This window comes from Neovison vison, chromosome 4 (genome assembly GCF_020171115.1).
Source record: "Neovison vison isolate M4711 chromosome 4, ASM_NN_V1, whole genome shotgun sequence".
In the NCBI taxonomy this organism is placed as follows: domain Eukaryota; kingdom Metazoa; phylum Chordata; class Mammalia; order Carnivora; family Mustelidae; genus Neogale; species Neogale vison.
The window spans coordinates 164,814,954-164,828,478 of record NC_058094.1 but is presented as its reverse complement, the minus strand read 5'-3'; the positions used below and the strand labels follow the sequence as shown (position 1 = coordinate 164,828,478).

Below are 13,525 nucleotides of genomic sequence, written 5' to 3'. Positions count from 1 at the left end.
GAGTTTGTACTCTAAAATCATTTTGTTGTCCAGATGTGGTGAAAAGTACTAATGCTAGACTTTAAAAGACTAATGATGTGTAATGTAATTGCTAATATAATCATTAAAATAAACAGTAAACAAATATATAACTAAAACAGAAAATATGAGTAAGATAATCAAAAACAAGATAAGGAAAAAAGAGCAGTGGATAAAGAATAGATGAAATAAACAGAAAACAAATGGTAATATGATTGATTTTAATGTAAATATATCACCAATGATGTTAATGTAAAAGACTGAAAACTCTAATTAAAAGATAAAGATTGCCAACCAGACTACAGAAAAAAATAAACCTAACTACATGTTGCTTATAGGAGACACACATTAAATATATTAGAAAGTTAGGAGCAAAAGGTTGGAAAAAAGGAAGTAAGCAATTATCAGAATAAATTAGTGGTTTAACATACATAGTTAACTTTCCTGACATTCACCAAGCTCTACATTTTTTATTTATGTACTTTTTTGTATTAATATTTGCTAAAGTAAAAAATTTATAGAAAAAACCCATCATGTGACCTTTCACTTTATCTCTTTTAATACATGTTTAATATAGGTCTATTTAATGAAAATATATTTATCCTCAAATCTAAAAGTAAAATTGTCATGCCATGGAACTACACCATGCTCATCTTATATCTCAGATCTCAGGCCCTCTTCAAGTTTGAGAAGGACGACCCCAGGGGGTAAGCTGAAGTAAAGGAAAGAGAATGTGAGCAAAGTTGCTCAGTGATACGGGAATGTAAATTACCCACATGAAACTGGCGGGCACCTGTTTACTTACTTCCTTTGCTCTATCTTAACTTACATTCTAAGGTTCAGAAGAGTGGGCCTTCATGGGTGAAGAGCATGTATGTCCCACTGAACTCCCCTATAAAATTATCCAGAGGAAAAGCAGAAATAAGATTACCCAGTCCTGTTGCTATTTTCCCTGACAGGGGGTCTCAAATTCTCCTTTGTTGTGTCATCTTTTACCCATTTAGATTGGTTTTTAGTGAAATCCTTACTCCCAAAAGGTATAATCTGTAATAGCAGGGAAAATATCCCTCCTGGTTTAAGTGATTCTTTTGAAACACTAATGACCCTGAAGATCATTTGCAAATGATATAATCTGATAAAGAGTTTTTAATATCTGAAATACAGAAATAACTTGTACAACTCCACATCAAAAAACCCCATATAATCTGGTTAAAAATGGGCAGAGGACCTAAAGAGATATTTTTCCAAAGAAGACATATAAATAGTCCACAGATACATGGTAAGATGCTAAACATCATTAATCATCAGGGAAATGCAAGTCAAAACCACAATGAGATATCACCTCATCCCTGTCAGAATGACCAGAATCAAAAAGGCAAGAAATAAATAACAAGTGTTGGCGAGCATATGGAGAAAAAGGAACCTGGTGGGGCAGCCATTGTGGAAAACAGTATGGAGGGTCCTCAAGGAATTAAAAGTAGAATTACTATATGATCCAGTAATTCCACTACTGGATATTTATCTGAAAAAAATAAAAAACACTAGTACTAAAAGATATGTGCACCCCTATGTACATTGCAGCATTATTTACAACAGCCAAGATATGAAAGCAACCCAAGTATCCATTCATACATGAATGGATAAAGATGTGGGAGACACACACACACACACACACAAGCACACACAGAAGAATATTACTCAGTCACAAAAAAGAATGAGAACTTCCCAAAAACATGGGTAGATCTGTAGATCTAGAGGTTATAATGCTAAATGAAGTAACTCAGAGAAAGACAAATACCATATGGTTTCACCCATATGTGTAACTTAAGAAACAAAACAAGCAAACAGAAAAAAGAGACAAGAAACAGAGTCTTAAATACAGAGAATTGGTGGTTGACAGAAGGAGTCAGTGGGGGATGGGTGAAACAGATAAAGGATATAAAGAATACACTTACTGTGATGAGCACTGAGTAATGTATAGAAATGTTTAATCATTACATAAGAAAAAAAGCTGAAGAGAACTATTTGAGTATCTGGAATTCTTTAAAATAACAATGTATATTATTAAGAATTTACCCACAATAGAGGTAATTTGAAAATCCCATGAACTGCAAACATGAAGCAAAGAGAAGTGAATGAAAGGTAACATAACACCAATTTTCTTCTGGTAAATGTAAAAAGATTAACAGAATAAGACTGAAGCAATAAACCTGAAGGGAGGCTATTACGATAATATTAGCAGACACTTAAACTGAGGTATCATCTAGGAGCTACATTGCAAGTAATTTCCCACATCTTCTGATTCTCTGACAGTCTGCCTTCTAGCACACTTATTTTCTTTTTTGTACTGTATTTTCTTCTTGCTGTGACTTTCCTCACCTCAGTACCAGATACAATCACTTCACAGTCTCAGAAGGGCACAGTCCAAATGAATTCTCCACTGCTACAGACTCTACTACTCCTGGTATTAGAGGAGAAAGCAACAGTTGCAGAAAGCACGATGACTGAGAAGGGGAAGGACTACAAGACAGTGACTATCAACTGAGCAGTGATCCAGCTCTGGTAACTATGAAAACTAACCTGCTACCCCACCATTTTCTAAGACATTGAGTTTCAGAACAAGTCTACTTCTGCAGCCTGGAGGCTTTAGTGTTTGTAGAAAACCAGTGACTTTTATGGTTTTCTTAGCTGAGGTGGCACTTTTTTAGCAACACACCTGTTCTGGGGTGAGTGGAAGAAAACTGACTTCCTGATGTTAAAACAACTTGTTTTTAGTTAAGAAATATCTTGTGATGCTGTTGGATGGCTACCATCCCCTCACCCTCCTCCTGCAGAGCATTATCGACCAACATGTGCTGGCTTATCCCTATTGCTTTTACCTAATCACCTTCCAATTTCAAAGACTCTTGCCTTATGATTAAATTTTTGTTTACTCTGATTTTTCTTTCTTGTTCCTGGTATAAAACAGCCATCTCATATGGGTACAATGCACGCCAAATCTTACTCTGAGTTTTGGCAAAAATCAGCATCCTCAACTCTTCAGATTCTTTCTTTCTTTCTTTCTTTTTTTTTTTTAAAGATTTTATTTATTTATTTGACAGACAAAGATCACAAGTAGGCAGAGAGGCAGGCAGAGAGAGAGGAGGAAGCAGGCTCCCTGCTGAGCAGAGAGCCCGATGTGGGGCTCTGGGGCTCGATCCCAGGACCCTGGAATCATGACCTGAGCCAAAGGCAGAGGCTTTACAAGAGTGCTGAAGTAGATCAGATTGGAGAACTGTATGACTAAGTTGCACATTCTGGGGGCTTCTAATATATTAATTAAAATTAAGTGGAGGAAAGGTCTCAATATTAAATGTTTTCCAAACCCAATATAAAATCAGAATCATTTGAGGAGCATTTTAAAAATAAAGATTTTCAAAAAAATAAAATAAAATGAAATATAAAAATAAAGATTTTCAGGCTCCATAATTGAGATTTTAGTTGCAAAAGAAGTGCTGGGACAATGAAAATTTGTAATTTTTATTTATTTTTTAAGGAACAGCTTTGTGTTATTCATTGTAAAAAAGGAATCAAGCAATATAGAACAATGTGAAAAAGATAAAAATCACCCCAAATCCCACCACTCAGAAACAATGAATAACATCTTTGTAAACAAGAGATGGAAGGAGAGATAACTGTGGCTACCAGTTGAGCCCTGTATTAAGAGCTTTATGTCAATTAACTGTAAACAATAAATGTGGGACTATCAATCTCATTTTACAGGCAAACTCACAAAAAGGTAAGTAACCTTCCCAGGGTCACACTAGCATATGATTCAAGAAGTCAGATTCTTAACCATTTTACATATACACTTGCATGTATAGTTTTTCAGAATGAATGTTAGTCATGCTATTTTAAAGATTTAACATATTAAGTTAGATTTACTTGAATGTATAAGAAAAGAGGGAAGTGAAATGAATCTAAATGAACCCTGAAAGTCAGCTAAACATTTATGACTCCTCTCTTCTAAATGATCCTTCAAAAGACAAGAAAAAGACTATGAAAAATATATAGCAATAGTAGGCCCTTTTTTAAAACTACCTTTTAAAATTTTAGATAGTTCCTATTAATTTCTTGTTATGGAAATGTGGAAATCAGAACATATATACTCTCTCCCACACAATTTTTGTGAACTATTTTTATTCTGTAAATTTTGCATAGTTTACATTCTATAAATTATACTGTAATTCCCATGACTGCTTAATCTTGAGCATGTATTAATTTGGATTCTAAGCTCATTAATAGTCCTTTCATTACAGCTCCTTTATATGTGAGTTCATTAATGTCATGTTTTTGGCTGAATTTCAGCAAGTAATTTTTGTAATAGTGCTCATTGCTGCTATATTCTAAATTCTTGCAGGCTTGAGACTGTCTACATATATGAAGCACAACTTGACCAAGTATAAACTCTGTAAATATTGATCCATGGTCCTCTCACATGGGTGCCAGAAAAGTCTGAGGGCAGATTGATCTTTTATCCTTATAGATACATGTTCCACTTCTTTTATGCTTTGTTTTTAGTCAAGCCACTAGTCACTAATATCCTCTGAATAAGACTTTAATACCCTTTAAACATGAGATCATGTCTTCCTCCAATTTTTAGGCTTTTAGGGAGTCAACAGAATTCACAATAAAAGTCCCTAAAATCTGAGGCTTTCAGTGTTCGTTTTTCGTTGTTTTTAAATTTTGGTACTCCTGCCAGAGATGTCAGTCTACTATTCGAAATTTTTTCTGTATTATACTATTCATTCACTGCATTTACATATTCAACATGTATTTCAAACTACATTAAGGTGATTTTTGATGTTTTTCTCCCTAAAAGACTTTCCTTACAAAACTGAGTAATTTTATATTATATAGTGATACAGTGTATAAATGCTTACAAATATACTATATGAGGCTTAAAACTTCTGTTTTCTCTGATCCTCACAACTGTAAAACCTGACAGTAGTATCTCCATACTACAAATGAGGAAGCTGAGTTTCAGAGAAATTAAATTGACCTGAACCACACAGTCAACATGGTAAACTGGGATTCTAACTCACATTTCACTTAAAGTTTATAGGTTTTTTTTCCTGTTATATCACACTTGCATGTATAGTAACCCATCAACTTTCCACATCCTTTGCCCTTTCTAAAATTACCTTTTTTAAAATTTATTTTTTTTTCTAAAATTACCTTTAAATGGAAGATAAGAAGACATTGTTACGAGCAGATTCAAGGAAAAAAAAAACGGTTTTGCTCTATTGACAAATATTGAGATGTAAAGATATAAAAAATGAAAAGTCCATGGGCTCCAAGAAAGACTGTGAAAAGAATGCAGAGAGATCGGAACTGTTTTCAGACTAAATTTTCATGCCTCTGCTCTCCTACGGTACTCTTCCTAATAAGAATTCAAATGTTTCTTTATATTAAAAAGGCTTATTCCTAAACACTTAATCCATATCTCCTTTTCAATACATTTCTAAGCTAAATAAAACTCTATTATATAAAATAAAATTTTATTTGCAATATTCTCTTTGAGAATATTCCTACTAATTTTGTTTCTTTACAGTTCCAGATTATTTTATTTTATTTTATTTTATTTATTTGACAGACAGAAGTAACAAGTAGACGGAGAGGCAGGCAAAGAGAGAGGAGGAAGCAGGCTACCTGCTAAGCAGAGAGGCCGATGTGGGGCTCGATCCCAGGATCCCGGGAACATCACCGGAGAGGAAGGCAGAGGCTTTAACCCACTGAGCCACCCAGGTGCCCCTACAGTTCCAGATTATTAAGCTAAGCTGCTGAGATACTACATGCAAGTTTTAAAGTTCAAAATTCATTACAATTATATGGCACTGTGCTAAACACTGGGAAAAGCTAAAATAAAATATCTTTCCCTGCCCTTGTGGAATTTACAGTGTTGTTAATTACACAGGGACACAAAAAAGTGATGAGTTTAAAAAGAGAGGGATACAACTAAAGCAGTTCTCAAGAAAACTTACAGCACTAAATGCTTACGTTAGAAAAGAGAAAAAGTCTCCAATCAACTCAAGTTCCCACTTCAAAAACCAAGAAAAAGGGCAAAATAAGCCTAAAGCAAGCACAATGAATGAAATAACAGAAATCAATAAAATTCAAAATAGAAAAATAATTAAGATTAATGAAATAAAAAGCCAAATCAAATGTCTAACAGAATTATCAGTGCCTAAAAAAATTAACAATAATTCTTTGGACTCATCCAATTCAAGGGTATAATCAAATTTTCCTGTCTTCTATAATCAAATTGCCTCAATTAGTTCACAAATTTCTTTTTACAGTTGGTTTGTTCCGATTCGGATTTAAACTATATCCACATTCACAGAAAAAATTAAAAGTAATCCAAAAGAACATTTTATATAACAGCTATTAAACACAAAAACCTAAATGAAACACATTTCTCTAAAAAAGCAAATTATCAAAGCTGATTCAAGGTATAAAAACTAAATGAATAAATAACCACAAAGGAAATAAAGAATGTTGTCAAAGAGCCAGACTTCAAAAAGGTCTAGGCTTTTCTTGGATATTCAAAAAACATAATTTTTATATAGGCATACTTTATTTTCACTGTGCTTTCCTTTACTGTGTTTTGCAGATACTAGTATTTTTGTTGTTTTTTTTACAAATTGAAAGTCTGTATTAACTCTTCGTCCAGTAAGTCTATTGGCACTACTTTTCCAACACCATGTCACTTCATTTCTCTGTGTCACATTTTGGCAGTTCTCAGGATATTTCAAACTTCTTCATTGCTATATTTTTTACAGTGAACTCTAACTGCTGATCTTTGGTGCTACTATTATAATAGTTTGGGGTGTCACAAACTGCAGACATATAAGATGGCAAACTTAATCGATAAATGTTGTGTGTGTTCTGTCTGCTCCACCAATTGGCCATTCCTCTTTCTCCCTCTCCTAAGACCTCCCTATTCCCTGAGACACAAGAATATTGAAATTAAGCCAATCAGTAACTCTACAATGGGCTCTTCATGTTCAAGTGAAAGGAAGAATCACATGTCTCTCACTTTAAATGAAAAGCTAGAAATGATTAAGCTTAGGGAGGAAAGCATGTTTGAAAGCCAAGATAGGCCAAAAACTAGGCTTCTTGTGCCAAACAGCCAAGTTATAAATGCAAAGTTCTTATAAGAAACTAAAAGTGTTACCCCAGTCAACTCACAAATAATAAGAAACCAAAATAGCTCATTTTGATATTGCTAATTTGGAGAGAGTACTTTAGTAGTTCAGATAGAATGTCAAACCAGCCACAACATCCCCTTAAGCCAAAGCCTAATCTAAAGCAAGGTCCTAACTCTTCGATTCAATGAAGGCTGAGAGAGGTAAGTGAGTATACAAGAAAAGTTTGAAGCTAGCAAAATTTGGTTCATGAGGTCTAAGGGAAAGAAGCCTTCTCCATAAGACCACAATGTAAAGTGAAGCAGCACATGCTGAGGTAGAAGCTCCAAGTTATCCAGAGAAATCCATATAAGAATAATTACTGAAAGCGGCTTCACTAAAAAACGGATTTTCAATGTAGACGAAAGAGCCTACTGCTGGGAAAAGATGTCATTTAGGACTTTGTGAACTAGATGGGAGAAGTCAATGCCCAGTTTCAAAGGACAGGCTGACTTTCTCGTTAGGGGCTAATGCAGCTGGTAACTTTAACTTGAAGCCACTGCTCACTTACCATTCTGAAAATGTTACAACCCTTAATAATTATGCTGCATCTAGTTTGCCTGTGCTCTGGAAAGGGAACAACAAAGCCTGGATGACATCATATCTGTTTACAACATTGTTTATTTAATATTTTAAGCCTATTGTTGAGACAGGTGCTCAGAAAAAAAGATTGCTTTCAAAATACTACTGCTCATTGACAATGCAACTAGTTACCCCAGAACTCTAACAGAGATGGACAACAAGATTAAAGTTGTTTTCATGTCTCCTAATACAACATCCATTCTGCAGCCCATAGATCAAGGAGTAATTTTCAACTTTCAAGTCTTATTATTTAAGAAATACATGTTGTGGGGCACCTGGATGGCTCAACTGGTTAAGTGCCTTTGACTCAGGTCATAATCCCGGGGTCCTGGGATGCAGCCTGCATCAGGCTCCCTCCTGAGTAGGGAATCTGCTTCTCCCTCTCCCTCTGCTCCTCCCCACTACTTGTGCACACGCGTACTCTCCAAGAAATAAAATCTTGGAGGAAAAAAAAAATACGTTTCATAAAGCTATAGCTGCCATAGATACTGAATCCTCTGATACAGCTGGGCAGGATAAATCAAAAACGTTCTGGAGGGAATTCAATATTCTAGATGGCATTAAAAACACTCATGATTCATGGGAAGAGGTCAAAATATCAACATGAACAGGAGTTTAGAAGAAGTTGATTCTAACTATCATGAATGCCTGTGAAGGGGTTTAAGACTTCAGGGGAGGAAGTAACTGCAGGTATGGTAGAAACAGCAAGATAACTAGAATTAGAAATGGAGCCTAAAGATGTGACTGAATTGCTGATATCCTATGAAAAAACCTGAATGGATGAGGAGTTGCTTCTTAGAGATGAGCAAAGAAAGTGATTTCTTGGGATGAAATTTACTCCTGATGAAGATGCTATGAAAATTGTTGAAACGGCAACAAGGTTAGAATTTTACATAAACTTAGTTAATAAAACATGAGTAGGGTTTGAGAGGACTGACTCCAATTTTGAAAGAAGTTCTACTGTGCGTAAAATCTATCAAACAGTATCTATGCCACAGAGAAATCGTTAATGAAAGGAAGAGTAAACAGATGTGGCAAACTTCATTGTTGTCTTATTTTACGAAATTGTTACAGCTACTCCAACCTGCAGGAACCACCACCCTGATCAGTCAGCAGCTATCAACATAAAGACAAGACCCTTTACTAGCAAAAAGATTATGACTCACTGAAAGCTCAGATGATGGTTAGCATTTTTTTTAGCAATAAAGTATATTTTAATAAGGTAAATTAAGGTATGTACATTTTTTAAAGACATAATGCTACTGCATCCTTAACACACTACACTATAGCATAAACATAACTTTTATATGCATGGGGAAACCAAAAATTCATCTGACTTGCTTTATTATGATATTTGTTTTATTGCAGTGATTTGGAACTGAGCTCGCAATAGTTCTGAGGTATGCCGGTACATATGAATCAGTCAGGAAGTTAAGTAGAACTTAACCAATTCTTCTTTTACGTAAAAGTTTGATACTAATCTCTGACAAAGAGGGCCCAAAATACAGACAGAATTTAAAAAAAAAAAAAAAATCAGTCTACTCTCACTCCAAAATAATACGTCACCAAAGGGTATGTACCCCCAAATGTTAATGACTATCTTAAGTTGGGTCTTCGGAAAGGAAACCATGAAATAAGACATTTGTGTAAAAGTGGTTTATAAGAGAGTATTCCCTGGGGATGCCTCAGTGGCTCCATCAGTTAATCATCTGCCCTCAGCTCAGGTCATAATCCCAGGGTCCCAAGATCGAGTCCCTGCTTAGCAGAGAACCTGCTTCTCCCTCCGTCTGCTGCTTGCCCTGCTTGTGTGCTCATTGGCACACGTGCTCTTTCTCTCTCTCCACCTCTGGCAATAAACAAATAAATTAATTAATTAAAGAAATCTTAAAACAAACAAAAAAAAGAAATTTCATAAAAAGTCTTCCCTGGAAAAACTTCAGGTAAGTAGGCCAGGGAGGAAAAAAAGGTCATGCAAAGTTCCATGGGAGATAATTTTAGCTCCATACCCTAGGGTAGTTCTGGAGGCAATGCCAGCTGCACCTCAGAGTTGTATTCATGTAATTAATAATTGGTTAAGGGCTGGCCTTAGGAAATAAACTTCTCAGACACTCTTATAGCTTATACATTGGCAAAACTGGCTCTGGCAGTGTGAGGGCAGCCAAGCAACAAAGAACCTTAGGAGACAGATAATGGGAATGAATATACATTAGGAGCCTATGAACAGAAAAGAGATACAGAAACTTGGACAAATTATTAGCATCATCTGCTATGGTAACTTTGTCACTGGGAAAGTTAAAAATTGCTTGGTTTGGTTTTGCTGTATGGAATCCTCCAGAAGTTTCAGCAATCAATCATTCTAGTTCAATCATCATATAGTGAATAGTACTGCACAGCCCTAACAATGCATACAGAAATTTTAATCAGCTTTTTAGTGTCTAGTCTAAAATATCAATAGCCACTTAAGAATCACCAGGTATTTTAAGGAAAGCCTCTAAAATGAAAGAAAAAAACCAATAAAGTCAAATTTAAAGCAACTTGAAGAGAGGATATAATGCGATGAAAACTAAGAAAAACCTAATCATTGAATTCTGAGATATTAAGAAATGTCATGCCATTCTATTCATGAAAAAAGATAAGAGTAAGACTAAGAAAAAAACTAAGAGGACAAAAAGAACTCCACAATTAAACTATAAGAAAATAAAAAACCTGAATAGAACAGCCATAGGATAAAGTTAAGGAAATCACCCTCAAAGCAAACCAAACAAAAAGATAAGGTGATGTAAAATAAGAGAGAAAATTGATAACTAAGGATCAGTTTACAGGTACAGATAAAAAAGAGGGTAGGAAACCAACAATCAAATATTTCAAGGACATTTCCAGATTGAAAGGATCCAAGGATAGCTAATATTCTGAACAAAAACAGACCCAAAAAGATGTGGTATCAGGAAATTTTGGTGAAAAATCCATTCTGCAAGTTCACAGAAAAAGAGAATGAGGCAGAGATAAGAATTAAATGGTTTTTTTTTTTTATTTTTTAAAAATTATTTATTTACTTGAGAGAGAGAGAGAGAGAGAAAGCGAGAGACAGAGCATGAACGCGGGGAGGGGCAGAGGAAGAGGAAGAAGCAGACTCCCTGCCGAGCAGGGAGCCCAACACTGGCCTTGATCCCAGGACCTTGAGATCATGACCTAAGCCTAAGGCAGATGCTTAACTGACTAAGTCAGCTAGGTGCCCCAGGAATTAAACAGTTTTAGACTTTTAAACAGCAACACCAAAAGCTAGAGGCAATAGATAAAATCCTTCAAAATTCTGAGGAAAAATTATTTCCATCCTAGAATTTTGGACAAAAGCGAACTATCCAAGGATCAAGAACATACTGCTTATTTGGTACAAAAGACTGGCTCTAGTTTACCTTCCTGCTTTCTTCTCATACTCCCTTATCTGCAAAGAACATTCAGCCATTCTCCAAGTTTGCCATGACCTTTCATTTGGATGACTTCGGCCATTCTAGTCTTTTCTGCTTGGTGTGCCTTCCTCTATTTTGTCTACTATATAGATACATAATTCTTTCAAGGTTGCTTCAGTTTCAGTATTTTCCATGACTACTCTTTCCTACTGCCTTATCAAATTAACTACTCTCCCTTGAATGTGTCCTTGTTCCTTTATTCCCACTTCCTACCATGTATATATCATACTGTGAAATACAGTAAGTGCATCTCTTTCCCACTAGACTATGAGTTCCTCAGGAAAAGTGGCTATGGCTCTTATCTCTACCTCTCTAGCACCTAACACACTGCCTGGCTTTTTAAATGCATTCAAATGTTTGTGTGTTTGTTTACTAAAGGGGGGAACACAGTTGAAATGAATTTTGCAAGCAGAGATCTATATTTACACCACCTAATATACTAAATAAAAAATCATATATGGTTCCATCATTTGAAGCTTTTACACTTCTTTAACCCCAAAACATAAAATAGATATGAACTCTATATATATATATTATTTCCTTTGGTGTGTATTCAACTCATATGAACTATAATACAAATACATATTAATTGAGACAGACTAAAAGCATTTTCTATTACTAATTTATTAAGATGATAAAATAGTTTGAAAAATATTCACACAATTTTAGCTTCAGGAAATCAAAAGTGAAAATACCCTGTTACTATTCCATGAGAACATAAATATTTTTTGCACATAAATAAATGGAAAGACATCCCATGTTCGTGGATTGGAAGAATATTATTAAGAGATCAATACTGCCCAAAGTTATCTATAAATTTAACACAACTGCTATCAAAATCTACTGATGTTTTCTGAAGAAACAGAAATATCCATCATAAAATTCATATGGAATGTCAAGGGAATAAAACCAGAGGACTCACAGTTCCTAATTTTAAAACTTACTACAAAGGCTACAGTAATCAAAACAGTGGCACTGGGATAAAGACAGACATATAGGCCAATGGAACAGAATAGAGAGCTCAAAAATAAACACATGCATTTATGGTCAAAATATTTTCAACAAATAGGCCACATGCATTCAATAAGCAGAGGACAATCTTTTGACAAAAATGCTAGGAAAACAGAATATCCACACACTAAAGAACGAAACTGGACCCTTATCTAACATCATATACAGAAATCAACTCAGAATAGATCAAAGACCTAAATATAAGACCTAAATATAAAACTATATAACTCTTAGAAGAAAACAAGAGAAAAAACTTCCTGATACTGGAATTGGGAATGATTTCTTTGATAGGACATCAAAGACACAAGCAACAAAAGAAAAATTAGTTAAACTGGACTTCATGAAAATTTACAAATTTTATATATTAAAAGATACTATCAACAAATTAAAAAGGCTACCTACAGAATGGAAGAAATATTTGCAAGTCATCTCATAGGGGATTAACGTCCAGAATATATAGAGAACTCCTAAAACTTAACAACAAAACCAATAAAATGGGCGAAGGACTTGAAAAGACATTTTTTCAAACAAGATATACAACTGGTTGATAAGTTAAGAGCATGTTGAAGGTGAAAAGATGCTCAACATCACTGATACTCAGGGAAATTCTAATCAAATCTATAATGAGGTACCATATCACATCTATTGGGATGGCCACTATCAAAACAGTAAGTGTTGGCAAGGATGTGGAGAAATGCAAATATTTGTGCACTATACTGTAAAATGTACAGAAATGTACAATGTAAAGCCACTGTGGAAAGTAGTACGGTAGCTCACAAAAAAAATTAAAAATTTAGAGTTACCACAGGATCCAGTACCCACTTCTGGGTATATGACCAAAAGAATTGGAAGCAGGGTCTCAAAGAGGTATCTGTATACCCATGTTTATAGCAGCAATATTCACGATAGCTAAAATGCGGAATTAATCCAAGTGTCCATCAATGGATAAATGAATAAGCAAAATGTGTTATGTGCATACAATGGAGTATTACTCAGCCTTTAAAGAAAGGAAATTTTGACGTGTGCTGTAACATGGATGAACTCTGACATCATGTTAAATGAAATAAGCCAGTCACAAAAAGACAAATACTATATAATTCCACTTACAAGAGACACTCAGTTAAAACCACAGAAACAGAAAGTAGAATGGTGGTTGCTAGACACTGGTGGTTGCCTGAGATAGGAGACACCCAGTTAAAATCATAGTGACAGAGAATGGTG

General features: G+C 34.9%; 1 protein-coding gene across 5 annotated transcripts in view; it reads right to left on the bottom strand.

Annotated features, from left to right (window-relative positions):
- Positions 1–13,525, bottom strand: part of C1GALT1 (core 1 synthase, glycoprotein-N-acetylgalactosamine 3-beta-galactosyltransferase 1) — a 66,816-nt gene that overhangs the window by 45,059 nt on the left and 8,232 nt on the right. The window lies entirely within an intron of this gene.